The sequence below is a fragment of the Thamnophis elegans genome, chromosome 11, assembly GCF_009769535.1.
Source record: "Thamnophis elegans isolate rThaEle1 chromosome 11, rThaEle1.pri, whole genome shotgun sequence".
NCBI classification, from domain to species: domain Eukaryota; kingdom Metazoa; phylum Chordata; class Lepidosauria; order Squamata; family Colubridae; genus Thamnophis; species Thamnophis elegans.
Genome location: NC_045551.1, coordinates 12,574,540 through 12,591,316, shown reverse-complemented (window position 1 = coordinate 12,591,316; position 16,777 = coordinate 12,574,540).

The following is a 16,777-nucleotide window of genomic DNA, read 5'->3' as shown; positions in this document are numbered from 1 at the left end:
TTGTGATGGTTGTAAAATAATCTCTTTTACACCAGTTGTTAAATGAATGCCATGATTGCTAAACACTCACCAGAGTTGTTAAGTGAACCAGTGCTTTGCTGTGGGTGTGGCTTTTCCCAAAACCAGAAGTAAATTCCAGTTTTCGTTGTAAAATGAGATCATATGACTGTGGAATGCTGCAAGCAGTTGTAAAGGTGAACTAGTTGCTGAGTACCGAATGTTTTCATCATGTAATCATGGAGGCTGACCAGAATTTTGAATGCAGGTCATAAACAACCTCCCCAGGAGGGCCATTGCATTTTCAAACAGTCATTATGCAACTGATCACAAGTCGAGAACTACCTGTAGCAGAAACTTTATAAAATCTAAAACTGGGAGAAGAAGAATCCTTTAGTCTTAAAGCTAAAAAGTCATCAGCATAATGTTTTTTTTTCCAAGAGAGAAGGTGTTGTATGTAAAGACCCCTAAAACCGAGAAAGCTTTTTCCTTCCTTGTGGAAACACCCTACCTTAAAACCATTCAGGCCTTTAAAGATTAGCAGAAACTTTGCATTGGGCCCCAAAGCATGCTGACCATCAGTCAAGGGATAAATGTTGGCCACACACAGACTGGCCAGTCTCAGTAGCTTTCTTTTGTACTACTTGAAATGTCTAAATCATCTTCTAAAGTAACCCCATGTACTACATTGGAATATTCCAAAGCACCTGAAGGCCAGACAAGGAATAATGGATGGAAACTGGACAAGGAGAGATTCAACCTGGAAATGAGAAATTTTCTGACAGTGAGAGCAATCAACCAATGAAACAACTTGCCTTCAGAAGTTGTGGGAGCTTCATCACTGGAAGCTTTCAAGAAGAGACTGGACTGTTAGAAATGGTGTAGGGTCTCCTGCTTGGACAGGGGTTGGACTAGATGACCTAAAAGAGGTGGTACCCTCACCACAGTCCAGGCCTTCCGCACAGCCCTTAAGATCTGGCTATCCCGTCAGGCCTGGGGATAGGATTTATTCTCACCCCGCCCGAATGTTGAGTGAATGTTGTGTTTTATGGTTAATTTTTTTACTCACGTTTTTCTTTTCTTTTATGTCTCGTCTTGCACTCCCTTCCCCCATTGTTGTAAGCCGCCCTGAGTCCCCTCAGGGAAAAGGGCGGCCTATAAATGTTCAATAAAATCTAAATCTAAATCTAAAAAGATCCCTTCCAACTCTGTTAATCTGTTAAGGATATTGAAAAGTAGCTTACAATTCCTGGGATCTTACTAGTTGGATAACAAATAGTAAATATTAATTAAAATAAAAAGGGGAAGTGAAAACTCATGAACAAGTGTGGGTAATCTGATGCTGTCCAAAAATGTTGGATTATATCTCTCATTGGTTATTAAGTGAGGCATATGTAGGTATACTTTTGGTATACTTTTGGAGTATGTTTCCTAACAAAGCAGTTGCCATTAAGATCCTGAAGCATTTAAACAATGCCAAACGATGGCTTGAAACATCTGTAAATAATATTGAAGAAGAGTATCATGAAGTCACCCAGGAACATTCATGTTGGACTTGAACTGGAAGTCTCCTTGTTCCTCATCTAATACCTTGACGGCTGCATCAAAGTTGATCTGAACTCTCTTTCAACTATGGCGGTTTATTTACATTTTTCTTTATGGCACAATTCTAAAATTTCTTAGACTTAGCTTAGGATTTCCAAGAAGAGCCAATTTTCTTCTGAAGCTGCCTAGAGCTTAACTGCTTTTTTCAGACCCATTGGGGAGGATAAAGTACAGGCTTTGAAGTCCAAAGATGGGAGGAAAACATGATGGGTTCATCGAGCCAGCCAAGCCATGGGTCGCGGCACCAGTCCTCTTCAAAGAAAAAATAAAGAGGGAACTGTGAGACTGTGTGTGGACATTAGAGGAATCAATGCAGTGTGCGTACACAACCTATACCCCTCCCCTTCATGAAGGACATGCTATCTCACCTGGCCAAGGGAAAAGTCTTCACCAAACTAGACCTCAGAAAAGCATACTACTGAATATGGATCAGGGAAGGAGATAAGTGGAAAACAGTGTTCAACTGCCCCCCAGGGAGCTTTCAATTCAAAGTGATGCCTTTCAGACTGCAGGGAGCCCCAGCAGTGTTCGTGGGATCATTGAGTAAATCTGTGGTTTAGGGAGCTTTTCCCATGGGAGGATTTCTATGCTGCAATCGGTTGCGTGGTGGTGGTGGGGAAGTTTGTTGGAAGCCCTTTCGCTGAAAACATCTTTGAGGCCCCAATATTCTTTCGGAATTTTTTCCTCCCCGTCAAGTTTATCGCACGTAACAGCTGCTAGTCTGTTGCAGCTCTGGCTAGGTGGGAAATCTTTCCCTTCCCCTCTGGCGGTTTAGCTGAACGGATGCATAGCCACCCCTTCCTCCAGTTCACATGCAGATTCCATTTTCGCACCAAGGTAATCCCAGCCGATCCATCCCCAGCGCAATGATGAAACTCAAGGTTTCTTGGTGATGTCCCATCCACATCTATACTGGTTCGGTTACAAAATGGGCACCCTCCCAGCCATTGACCCATCCAACTGGCAAAAGGCAATGGGTGCTTTCAAAGTTTTCAGTCTTAAACCCATTTTTTCCACCACCTCTGGGCTAATTACACATTGGGTGCAGCCAGAAGCTAAAAGGGCCAGCATATTCCCCTGGGCTTCAGTTAAGGGTACTTTAATTTCTACTGGGATGGTCATGGGGCCCAATCGGGGACTTACGAGGTGGTTATCATTGGAGTCGGTTTCACTTTCTCCCAAAAGAAGAGAGGGTTCTTTTTCCTCCTGGCTTGGAGGAAGGGCATCAGCAACTTTCACGCCCTTCAGGGTGGTTTCTCTGCACTTCCCTGGCTGTCAGTCGGGTTTCTTTTCTCTAGCTGTGGTTGGTTTTGGGCCAATCTTTGTGTAGCAGTGTAGCAGTCCCACAATGGAAACAGGCAGTTGACCAGGGCTTGGTTGTAGGCCATCCCTTCCCTGCTCTTGGAGCCTCTTTCGGGGCAGGGGGTGGGATTTTTGGTTTTGCTGCTGCCTCCACAGTATTGATTTCTGGCTAGGTCAATCTCCACATCTGCTGCCAGCTCATACCAGCATTGCAGGTCGCGGTGGGTCCCCTATTCACACAGCTCTGGTAAACGTTGTTCAGGCCGTCCATATAGCTTTCCATCAAAGCCTCCTCGGACCACCCCCACATATGCACAGACAGCTCACGAAACTGCTGGGTGTACTCAGCCACCGGCCTCCTCCCCTGCGTTAGGGTTTTCATCCTGGTTCTTGCCTTCCAATTTGCAAGGGGGTCATCAAAGCGCTTCCTCGGGGATATGATAAAACACATTGAAATCCCGCAGCAGGGGGGAATCATCATTATGCAAGCGACCATCCAGGCAGCCACTTTGCTCTCCAATGCCATAGTAACAGCTCTCAATTTGGCATCCTCCGATGGATAATCCTCCCCATATTGCTGCATGTAATTCCAAACCTGAACCAAAAAATTATTTGGGATCTCCTCCGTACTTCACTCCAAGCGGAGAGATTTTTGGAATTTGATGCCTGTGGGGCCCCACTCCCCCCCCTTGGAGGGGCTTGAATGGCTGCTGCTGCTGCATCTGGGGCTCCCCCCTCCTGGCCGGCTCAGATGTCTGCCCCCAGAGCTGTCTCAGGGTTAGACAGGTCATCCGCTCATCCCTCCACCTGCTTGAATAATTCAATCCCTTTCTGCACGGCTTTCATGGAAACAGTGCTTCTCCCATGCTTCTTGAAGAAGTTTCAAAGTGTGGGTCGTCATGAGGTCCTCTTTTTCGGCTTCCTGCCAGGCAGCCTCTGGTTACTGGTGTCAACTGATAGTGACTCTGGCTGGAGTCTCCTTGGGATCACTCTTCTGCACCACCCCCAATGACCATCTAGGCTGGACAGATCTTTCTTCCAAATCCAGTTCAGCCATCCGTTCTGTTTCCAAAGGAAATGAAGATCTAGTTGCTCCCATGTCTTCCTGGTCACTGCAAGGATTCGACATCTTTTTTTTTAATATATGCACCCCCTCCCAGGAAGTTTTAGCTCCGGGATGGGTGCAAAGTGAGATCTTGCTTAATGTCAGGTGTGCCTCCTTCAATAACCAAGAAAGAAAACTAACTCCATTGTATGTGGAATTAAAGATACTTTTACTGGTTATGAAATGATAGCAGCGAAAGAAAAGCAAGATCTGAGCCAAAATAGCACAAACATGTACATATCAAACGTTTGCCCAGCACGAACCCCCCAATTACCCCAACCCAATGACCAATCTGCAACTCCCAAAGGTGTCATGTGGAATGCATCTTCAAAAACCTCATTCAAATGGTATGCAGAGACAGTTGACCTTGACCAAGTCCAAACACAGGCCATCAGCATGCGCAGAAGATGGTGAGAACCAACCTCCCTTTTGATAACTCCTCCAGCAACCCAAATACCTTAAAGCCCCCTCCCTCCCCGTTTCTATGGCAGCCAATAGCAAGCAAGCAAAGTAGAGGCTGACACAAATGGTTATAAGTCAAGGACTACCTGTACTGTCTATGGGGATCAAACCCTCATACTGATGGTGATGATGATGTTGGGTAATGAACTGTGTGCAAGCAAAGAGCAAAGCTCAGAGGGCACCATAGATTCCACATTTCAACCCTGAGCTACAACTGGATCTCATCTTGCAAACTAAAAAAATGAAAAAAATGTATTTTCCATAGTGTGGAAGTTGATGATGTTCCTTCATTTTTTCAACAACTGGGATAATAAAATATTTAATTAAATTGAATTATTCAGCTAAAGGGGATACAGAGGTGGTACAATTTTCCCAGGAAAACCTTCATGTAGACTTGTCTCTTGTTTCTGCTGCTTCTAGTGTAAAAATGCCAAAAAAAGCAGATGAGACCACCACATATATGAGGGACCATGGGGATTTTAGGGTAAAGGTTTGCCATTCACCCTTGGTATTGGAACTATGATATGCATCTTTTGGTGGCATGAAGGCACCCCTTGTCCCCCTTCATATTCAAAGGTGCACAGTTCCTGTGGAGCATATAAGGTGCATCCCTAGCACCTATCCGCAGCTAAGACCGTGTCATGAAACACTGATTGTGATGACTTTGACTGCTACACACACATATATCCAGGATCCCAATCCTTGTGCTGAGGTGTTGAAGAGTTGGGGTGCTGAGTTGCAGAGGAGCTGAGGTGCTGAATTGCGGAGGTGTTGAGGAGCTAAGGTGCTGAAGTGCGGAGGCTCTGAAGTGCGGATGTTCTGAAGTGCTGAAGTGTGGAAGTGCGGAAGTGCTGAGGTGTTGAAGTGCTCAGGCACTGAAGTGCTGAGGAGCTGAGGTGAGGAGGTACTGAAGTGCTGAGGTGCTGAAGTGCAGAGGTTCTGAAGTGCTGAAGTGCAGAGGTGCTGAGGTGCTGAAGTGCTCAGACGCTAAAGTGCTGAGGAGCTAAGGTGTGGAGGTACTGAAGTGCGGAGCTGTTGATGAGCTAAGTGTTGAGGTGCTGAAGTTCAGAGATTCTGAGGTTCTGAAGTGTGGAAGTGCTGAGGTTCTGAGGTACGGAAGTGCGGAGGTGCTGAGGTACTGAAGTGCGGAGGTGCTGAAGTGCTGAGGAGCAGAAGTGCGGAGCTGTTGAGGATCTAAGTGCTGAGGTGCTAAAGTGCAGAGGTTCTGAGGTGCTGATGTACAGATGTGCTGAAGTGCTAAAGTGTGGAGGACCTGAGGATCTTGGTAAGGACACCCTTCTGGAAGGATGAGCCTGTTTGTCACAGGTCACACTTCTACAGAAAGCACTGAGATGTCATTGTCCATCTTGCACCAAACCTTGATGACATGTTTGCTTTCAGTATTTACTTTTTACAGTGAAATTGGGGGACAGACTTTTATAGTCTTGAAAGGAGCCTAATTACCACCATCTGAGTTCAATTATCTCCTGTAACTGCGTAACTGTTCTTTATGCCTATTAGCCCTCCGTTGCCGGGCATCCAGGACCAACTCCCTTGTCTCCTCCCCACTGCTCCAATGCATGACGTCAGGATCACACTCCCTTGTCTCCTGCCCACTGCTCCAAGGCTCAGGCGCCTCCTGGTGGCCAACCAGCCTTTCTACGGCCTGCTCGGAGTCGGAACCCTGTCCAGGGTCCTCCACATCCTCTAGAGCTGACTCATGGGGTCCCTTGCTGTCGGAGTCTGGTGGCAGCTCCAACGGCTCCTGCTGGGCCACAACAAGTCTATAAGCAAGGCACAACTTGCCTTGGGAATCTTTAACCACTCTTCCTTGGAAAAATACTCCAAATTTGTGAGATTAAAAGGGATTTCCCTGTGCACAGCCTTCTTCAGCTCACACCACAGATTTTCAGTAGTATTCAGATCTGGGCTCTGGCTGGGCCATTCCAAAACTTTGATCTTCTGCTGAAGCCATTAGTGTGTTGTTTTGGAGCTATTCTTTAGGTCACTCTGGTACTGAGAAGTGAAAATCCTCTTCATCTTCAGCATTTTAGCAGGTTTTGTGCCAGAATTAATATTTTTTAAGTTTTCATAATTCCCTCCACCATCACTAAAGCTCCAGCCTCAAAGCATAACAATGTCACCATACTTCAAACTACAATTTTGGTCTCATCAGGACCATAACACAATTGTTCTGCATGTTGTCCTCATCCTGTTCATAGCCTGACAGATACTGGGAACTATTTCATTATGACTGGTTCATGGCTACTTTATATTGTGCATTGGACAAACCCAACCTATCAAAGCAATAGCTGCAGAAATCTCCACCCAAGAAGTATATCTTGCAATTACTAAATAAAATAGCAGGACCATTATCATTGTCAGAATGAAATTTGTGTCACTTCTAGCAGATCCTGGTAGTGAATGGCCACTAGGTTCCAAGGCATAATATCAAATAAAAATTCAGTAGTTAAATAAATGAGGTTCTGAAGCATTGTTATATTCTAGACCAGGGGTAGTCAACCTTTTTATACCTACCGCCAGGGGTGGGTTTCAACCGGTTCGCGGCGGTCCCTGCGAACCGGTTGGTCGCCGAACCCGGAAGTCAGTAACTTCCAGGAACGGCGAAGGGCGCGCCCGCCCGCAGTCCTTACCCGGTTTTGACGAGTTCTGTGATTCCACGCATGCGCAGGATGCATACAGCGCCTGCGTGATCGTCCAGGAGCAGCTGGAGCGTCGCGCAGACGCTAGTACGCATGCATCCACCGCGCACGTGCACAAGGACACCGCTGGCCCCGTTCCAATCGAACCGGTTGGAACGGGGCGAGAAACCCACCCCTGCCTACCGCCCACTTTTGTATCTCTGTTAGTAGTAAAATTTTCTAACAGCCCACCGGTTCCACAGTAATGGTGATTTTATGAAAACCTAATGAAAATTTTAAAATAATGCTATGACTTTTTTTAAAAAAGTCAATTAAATTAAAAAAAGGAAAGTGCTTCAGTATCGGACAAAACCCCTACCTCCCACCATGAAAGCTGGAACGCCCACAAGTGGGCGGTAGGGACCAGATTGACTACCACTGTTCTAGACATTTATGTTTAATGTACACAAGCCACTGAAAAATACAAATTAAAGAATTTTCTCACCTCCAGTGACAAAAACTTCAGAAGTAGAGATTCTTTTAGTAAATTTAAATGATCATTTGATTATGTTTTGTACAATTTATCGCACAATTTAGCATCAAGGAAGTGACTCAGACAAAATTCTTTAGAAATCTCATGGGTTAGGGTGGAGAGAGTTTAGCCATATTTTGTGTATTTCACCTAAAACCTAGCAACAGATATGTTGCACTTGTAACAATATTTTTATTCTTAATAAAATATATTTATTTGTTTGAAAAGGTGATTAAATATATCCCCAGTTGGACTTGCCAGTATTTTATTGGAGAAAACCAGAACTTTAGAGAATAATTAGAACAAGTATGTATAAATCCTCAAAAAAAAAAAGAAAAAGAAATCATTACTCCTTTTTTTACATATTGTTGTGTTTCATAGTTAGCCAACCATAATAGAAGAGTAGTATACCTAGATAAACAGTGGAAATACAAATATTAATGCACAAAAATGTTGTTTTGTTTACTTTTCCAACTACTTTGTTATTGATAAAATTATACAAAATGTAGAACTAAGCCTTACAAATATTTTATATCTCCACTGTTATAAAGAACATGTTCACACTAAAGTAGTATTTTGTAAATGTTGGGCTTTGATCCTGACAAAGGTCATCATGAAGCTTCTTCATGTGGATCTTTACATTCCTGAAATAGAAGTTAAAACATGGCCATTGCCACAGCACAGTCATATAGTGAACCAATTTCATTGTAACCAATTTTGTTGTATACATGAAGTACAATGACAATAAAGGCTATACTATACAGGATGTTGTATCGACGTATGGAGGTTTGTTATCTTAAATAGTAAAATATTGTGCTTGTTTATTTATAAAAAATAGCCCAGGGGGGGAAACTATATACTAAAAGGGGGGGGGGAATCCCCATAATTAGAAAACCACATGTTTCTGCCAAAGTTTAAACCAGCAGCCTTCACTATCCTAAACAAAGTTCTTAATCACTTTGCTATTTCAGCAGTGTTAGTAAGTAGACTTACAGAAACTATTACTGTACTTTACTGTAAAGTACATTGAGGAAAGGGGGTGATTTTTTTTAAAAAAAGCTTGCTCTGCCTGCATGCACCAACATTTGTTGCTTTAATTTTGTATAGATGAATGTAACTTAATTTTGTGTAAAGGAGGAAAGAGATTTGAAAACACAGGTGAGAAGGCGCAGCAGCAGGGGCATTGTCCATAGGGCAGAAATGGAGGTCTGCAATCTGAATTTAACATGTTACAAGTTGTTGCCAAAGCATATAATTTGGAACCACCTTTTTACAGCCAGCTTAAAATCAAACTGGCATGAGCACAGGACGGAGGTAACCCATTTGAAATTCTATGAGACCACAGAAACAGCTCAGGTAGTCAATACTATTGCATTTTAAATGTATTGATTTCACTGTCCTAATTTTGTATTTTTTTTAGTAATATACAACCTTGTAAGTGCTTATATGGTATAAGCAAAAAGACAAGATATAAATTTAATTACAAATGAATGTCATTCAAGTTCTCCTTAGTTCAGTGGGCTTGATATAAATTCTATATTTACTTTGAGTTTTTATTTTTGAAAGCTCATCCTGAAATCTGAGGTGAAACAATTATACTTTCATCCAGAAAGTGTGATTGTAGAAAGCTTAGGGACACCTAGGACTGCTGGAAAAAAACCACCAAGAATTGAAGTCAGTAACTATTTGCTAATTGTAAACCTGCCATAGGTTAAAGATGAAGTTCTGGAAGTCCTTCTGATATGTGTAAACTTCATCCAGATCACAGAATTCCAGACAAGATTCAAGAATAGTGGGGAAAATGGGTTGTGGTTCCTAAACCAATAACAGGGTTAATTATGGATAAGATAAAAAGGTAAAAGTAACACTTTAGAAACATTGCAGTTCAAATGTTTGGTTTATGATGAATAATCCTGGGGACAGATGTGAATAATTGGAATGTCAGGGTTCCAAGTAATACTCCCATGATAAATAGGACCCTGAGGCAGGTAGATTCCTCAAAGAACTGATTTATTGGAAATATTATATTGGCACAGGCTCAGGGGTGGGTTTCAACCGGTTCGCGGCGGTCCCTGCGAACCGGTTGGTCGCTGAACCCGGAAGTAAGTAACTTCTGGGAACGGCGAAGGGTGCGCCTGCCCGCCCGCGGTCCTTACCCGGTTTGGACGAGTTCTGCGCTTCCACGCATGCGCAGGACGCATACAGCGCCTGCGCGATCGTCCAGGAGCAGCTGGAGCGTCACGCAGATGCTAGTATGCATGCGTGCACCGCACGCATGCACGAGGACGCCACCGGCCCCGTTCCAACCGAACCGGTTGGAACGGGGCGAGAAACCCACCCCTGCACAGGCTGGTGAAAACCGACTCTGAACATTCCCATGGTTTTCAATCAGTTAAAAGTAAAAGTTTTCCCCTTCCCCAGTCAGTCAGTCACATGGTCCAATCATGATGTCATCCGGTTGCCTGGTAACATCACTCCCTGTCCACCTGTGGAAATGTCCTTGGTTCCCAAGAGAAAGTATTTTGTTTTGGCTATAACCCCCTCTATCTCTATTCCTCCCCCTCTCTAACCCTCAGTTCCACACTGAAGCTAGAAAATGGCCTTGCTCAGGCCAGCTTTAGGGTTGACATGGAGAATATGTACTTCTGAGATTTTTGTTAGAAAAAATAGTCTAACAAGAAATCTGACAAATTCACATGGGCATCACAAAATAATGGCCACGAGAACATGTCTGGTCATAAAGGATGTTTGATCATGATGTTTGAACTTGCCAGTTTGGTAGTTACAACACCAGGCTAGAAAGCAAGCAAGAAGATGAGTTCAAGTCCCACCTTACTGAGTGACCTTGGGCCAGACACTCTGTCTCAGTCGAACCCACCTTAAAGGGTTATTGTTGTGGGGAAAATAGGAGGCATATTGGATATATTCACCAAGTTGTTTTTAAAAATAATAAAGGTGATATATAACTAGCTAACTAACTATCTAACTAGCAACACCCAGAAATATTCCAAGATGGTGGCTAAGCCACAAAAAGCAACATAATATTAAATTCATGGAAGATGAATAAGATATCTACTCTCTAAAAATAATCAAAGTAATTTAATACACACGTAAGCAAAATTACTTCAACATATGAAAAAAAAATATACTTCCCAAAATGAACAGAGAGAGAGAGGAAAAACTATTATATTAACTATAGAGGCAAAGCTGCCTTTTTACTGATGTACAAATAAAAAAAACCCAATTCTCTGAATATCCAGAGTAAACAACATCTGTCAAAAAAGAGGGTGGAGTTGTGCTCTGTGGTTATTCTGCTGCACCTTTTAGTCATTTCCTGTTTGGGGCAGATCAGGAATATTGAATTTATTAATACATTGAACAAAAATGTGATTATGTTAAAAGGCTCAGCATTAAGATTATTAATCAACTTTTTTCTTCTTTCATAGTCTGAATTTTTATTTATTCTGAATGTGTGGCAAATGTTACTTGATATACTATATGAATTTAAATAGCTATTGTGTAAACAGCTCTAAGCATACTGTAAACTGGGAAAACCTGATTTAAAAAAGAACTTAAAACCTCATAGAAAATCACAATCGCAACAGCAGAAAAAATATCAGGTGTTTTTTTTTCATGTTCTTCAACATTTCCAGGAAGTGGTAGGGCCTTCTTTCTTTTCTACAGTATTGTTAAGCATCTTTCAGACAGAGTTGCTGCCAAAGAAATAAAACTCTCTAGCTGTCCCACCTGAATTATTTTCTCTTAGGGCCAAGAAGGACTCTCAGGACCACATGTGAAGCACACAGGAAAACTGGTTAGAGCAGTGTTTCCCAAAGTGTGGTACGCATATCCCCAGGGGTACGGGAAGAGTTTGGTGGGGGTACGCGTTGCACCGGAGTTTGGTGGGGATCACATGGGAATATCACAACAGGAGAAGATATCTTTAATGTTATGAATACATTTATGCAAGAGAACAAAATTGATTGGAATAGATGTGTTGGAATAAGGCACAGATGGAGCAAAAAGTATGGTCGGAATCAGGGGTGGGTTTCAACCGGTTCGCGGCGGTCCCTGCGAACCGGTTGGTCGGCGAACCTGGAAGTAAGTAACTTCCGGGAACGGCGAAGGGCTCACCCGCGCACCCACGCTCCTTACCCAGTTTTGATGAGTTCTGCACTTCCACGCATGTGCAGGACGCATACAGCGCCTGTGCGATCCTCCAGGAGCAGCTGGAGCATCGCACAGACGCTAGTATGCATGCGTGCGCCGCACGTGCACGCATGTGCACGCGCACACCGCACGTGTGCGCGAGGACGCCACCGGCCCTGTTCCAACCGAACCAGTTGGAACGGGGTGAGAAACCCACCCCTGGTCGGAATTAATAAAGGACTCGTTGCAAGAATTCAAAATGTTGCTCCAAATGTCATATCCACACATTGTTGCATACACAGAGAGGCTTTGGCAACACGTAAGATGCCCGCTGATCTACAGAAAGTTCTGGATGAAAGCGTGAAAATCATTAACTACAATTTTTTTTATGTAGTTATGAGGGGTACTCAGCTTTTTTTATGAGGGGTACTCAGCGTTAACGAAAATTATAGAAGGGGTACACATATGTCAAAAGTTTGGGAAACACTGGGTTAGAGGATAGGCAATAGCTGGGATGGCTGCAGAGCAGTTATATAATTTCTTTAAATGGTCTAAAATATTTGTTGAAAATTTTAAAAAGCTTGGTGTGAAAGTAAGAATAATCTGGGCTTATTCCCAAACTCTGCTTAATAGTACTTTCTCCAAAATGCTTATAGCAGTTACAAAGGAGATAAAAAGTACCCACGTATGATGAGTAAGCATCAATAACATTTTACTTATTTTACAGCTGAACCCAGTCATTCATAACATGGTGCAAATGTTCCGTGGCACGACAAAACCACGCTCGACTAAGCCGCGCCCGATTAAACCGCGTCGCTGATGTCATCAACAGGGCGACAACAGCGAGCACGGAGAAAGAAGGGCGCTTTAAATAGCGATTTGAAAGCAAGCTGATTCAACTTAAGGTAAGGGTTAGCTTTAGGGTTAGGTTTAGGGTTAGGATTAGTTTTAGGGTTAGTTTAAGGGTTAGGTTTAGGGTTAGGTTTAGGATTAGGTTTAGGGGGGTTAGGTTTAGGTTTAGGGGTTAATTTTAGGTTTAGTGTTTACAGCGTGCTTCTGTCTCCGCGCTGTTGTCGCCCTGTTGATGACGTCAGCTACGCGGTTTCATCGAGCGCGTTTTAGTCGAACGCAGTTTTGTGGTGGAACCCAAATGTTCAAGCATCTGCATTCAAATACTACCTTCAGGAAGGTTACAACATCTGATGGCCCAATTTTTATATGTAGAACTTCAATCCAAGTAAGGAAAACAAACATTTTAATCTAGTAGACAGCTCAAAGACTGTTTTGTGGTATCCATAACAAAAAAAAAAAAAGAAATCCCTGTGAAATTTAGGAAATTCAGATTTTAGTCCCTCTGAACTGACTCACTAACCACCAATTTACATGACATCCTTGTTAAGAAATTTACAAAGCTGAGGCTTGAAACATATGCTGAAGTTAGTGAGAAATTGCCAATACTTTTTTTAAAGATAATTTGTTGACTTATGTGCCAACATGTTATTTTTGATTTCTAGAGACCACATAGATGGATCTTCTTCTCCAAGATGATCTATCCCTAAACTGGCCTTTCAAGTAATTTGTTGATTTAGCTTTACTTAAATATTGACTCCGTGGTTGAAATGAGACCTCTTTCTAAAGTTATGCAACCTGAATCTGTGTGTAAGCAGTTTTTGACAAGTTAGCAGTACTTCAACTGAGACTGAGAAGATAGAAAGAGATGGCTGTGTTCCATAAGAAATCCTATATTGGATGAATATGGGCACACAGCTGGAATCCAAACATTAGCCATCTTTCAAATTATCCAAGTGAAATGTAATCACTATAGTTAATTCTGAACTCAATTCTTTTCTTCAGGAAATATAGTAGAACCATATTAAAAAAATAACCTTGATGGCAGGTAGGATGGGTGCAGGATGAAATAAGATGACTCTGCATGATGTACTGAGAGCAGTTTTTATCACTTTGCCCATGATTTCCCAATCTTTTATCCTGAAAGAGATTTTTCCGTTTTCCAGAGGATTAATGTAATGGTGTCAAGGTCATTGGTCTTGCTGTCACTTGGGCTAGAAAAAATTGGCAGAACTCGGATTGGTTTCACCCCAAGTCTCAGGTAACCAGACAGATCAAGTGCTGCAGAAAACCTTTAAAGAACACCTGTGGGGATATTGTATCGGTTCACCGACAAAAGGGCGAATGACAAAACCGCGCCCAAATAAACCGCGGTGACAAAACCGTGTGTTCTAAAGCACTCCGATGAATGAGCGCTGAATCGCGCTGACAACAGCGTGGCGACAGAAGTGCGCTGTAAAACTAAACCTAACCATAAACCTAACCATAAACGTAACGCTAAACCTAAACCTAACGCTAAACCTAACGCTAAACGTAACACTAAACCTAACCCTAACCCTAACCCTTACCTTAAGTTAAATCGCCCTTCTGCCGCCACACTATTGTAAATCGCCCTTCTGTCGACGCGCTGTTGTCGACCCGCTGTTGTCGGCGCATTGATGACATTGTGGTTTTAGCGACGCAGTTTAGTCGGGCGCGGGTTTTGACGTTCGCCCTTTTGTCGGGTCACGATTGTATCTCTGCAGGAACAGTGGAATGACTTGTATTCACTAACTCAGGGGTAGTCAACCTTTTTATACCTACCGCCCACTTTTGTATCTCTGTTAGTAGTAAAATTTTCTAACCGCCCACCGGTTCCATATTAATGGTGATTTATAAAGTAGGGAAGTAACTTTACTTTATAAAATTTATAAAGCAGAGTTATAGCAAACCCCTACCGCCCACCATGAAAGCTGGAACGCCCACTAGTGGGCGGTAGGGACTACCACTTCACTAACTGATTGAAAGCATATGGAAAAATGTTTTAGGCCTTTAATTTTGAGGATATCTCCCCGCCCACATGGTTGGCATAATAGGCAAGAAGACCAGAGCCAGACCTGAATAAACAATCTTAACATGAATAGTGAAGTTTCCCAGCATAGCTCTCCATGGATCTCCAAAATCACTTTAGAATTTGTACTGGCCAGCTCAACCGTGTGATTTGTTGGAGAAGATTCCCCGCTACTCTTCCAGTTTCTATTGGTGATGCATCTAATATCTGACTGGCAGAGCAGGATTAGTTCTGTTCACCCTGTCAAACCTCAGCCCTTTTCTCCATTAAGGGTTCATGGATGTGTCCTGTTTTATTTTGGACTGAACTAGCATTGATTTTAATGACTCATCCTATTCAACATCAGAGACAGGATTACTTCAGAACTCAAGTCTGTTTTGCAAGAAAGAAATGAACTCTGCAAGAAGGAAAACAAACTAATTAAATTTTCTAATATGATATAATTCATTTTTATAAATATTATCCTCTGTAGACTTCTTTATGCAAATGTAGAATGATATACAGTTTGTCCTTGACTTACAACCATCCTTTTAGTGACTGACGTTACAATAGCACTGAAAAAAGTGGCTTATGACTGTTTTTCACACTTTTGACCATTGCAGCACCCCCTGGTCACGTGATCAAAATTTAGACACTCAGCAACTGGCATGTATTTATGATGGTTGAGTGTTCTGGGGTAATGTGCCGGGGTGGCACCGTGGTTAAATGCAGCACTGCAGGCTACTTCAGCTGACTGCAGTTCTGCAGTTCGGCTGTTCAAATCTCACCGGCTCAAGGTTGACTCAGCCTTCCATCCTTCCAAGGTGGGTAAAATGAGGACCCGGATTGTTGGGGGCAATATGCTGACTCTGTAAACCGCTTAGAGAGGGTTGAAAGCCCTATGAAGCGGTATATAAGTCTAACTGCTATTGCTAATGTGATCACTTTTTGCAATACTCTGACAAGCAAAGTTAATAGGGAAACCAGATAAGTTTAATAACTGTGTTATTAACTTAACAACTGCAGTAATTCATTTAACAATGGTGGCAAGAAAAGTCACTTAGCTACTGTCAGGCTTAGCAAAAGAAATTTTAGGCGTAGTGATCATAAGCTGAGCACTACCTGTATACATATACACTAATAATACAATCTATATATTTCAGTTACTAAATAATGTGTTTGATATTCAAACTGCTTAAAGAAAAAAACCATAATCACTGCAATGTCTGGATTTATTTATTACACTAAGTTTATTATAAAAACCACAATTTGATAGGGTTTATATTACATTCTAAGCTATTACCCATAATACAAACAAAACTAAGTAGCCTGATACAGATGCTGACCTAAAATCAAATTAGTTATATAATGAGTTGTGAGAATACGCTTTCTGTATTTAGGTTAGCAATGCTTCAACTTTCAATAAATATAAGCCCTATTCTATTCTTCTAAACTCTAATCTTATAAATTCTCTCTCCCACTTTTTCATCACTAAAGAATCATGTCTGAGAATAATCAAATTCCACAAAATATGCCTCTGCTTCCCAGCATTCATCCGGTATTCATCTGGCTAGCATCCTTGAAGCAAACAGAAAACTGCCTGGTCAGCCTCAGCACGTTAGGACTGCTCCGTTGGGCCCACTACTGGTCAATTGAACTGAGCTGCCACCACCACCGGGGAACGCTGGAGCCTTAGCTGCCGAGCAGCTGATTGGCGGTTGAATCGGCCTCCTGGAATACCGCTGATCACCTATTGCCACCACCACCTATCGCCACCACCTGTGTTTGCTACTGTTCGACACCTAGAATAGCTGATCTCTGGTATTCCAGGAGGCCAATCCAACCTCCGATCAGCTGCTTGGCAGCGAAGGCTCCAGCATTCCCCGACGGTGGCGAACGGTAGCAGCGGTTACAGGCGGTGGCTGTGACAACCCCCTCCTGCCTTCGCCACAATATTTGCTCAATAAGACATACAGATGTTTCCACCAGGAGTGGATTTCAGCTGGTACGCACCGGTATGGGGGTTCCGGTTGGTGAAATATAGCATGTCTTCCCATACCTGATTTTCTGGAGGCCCCATACCAGAAGACAGCTCGGACAGCATC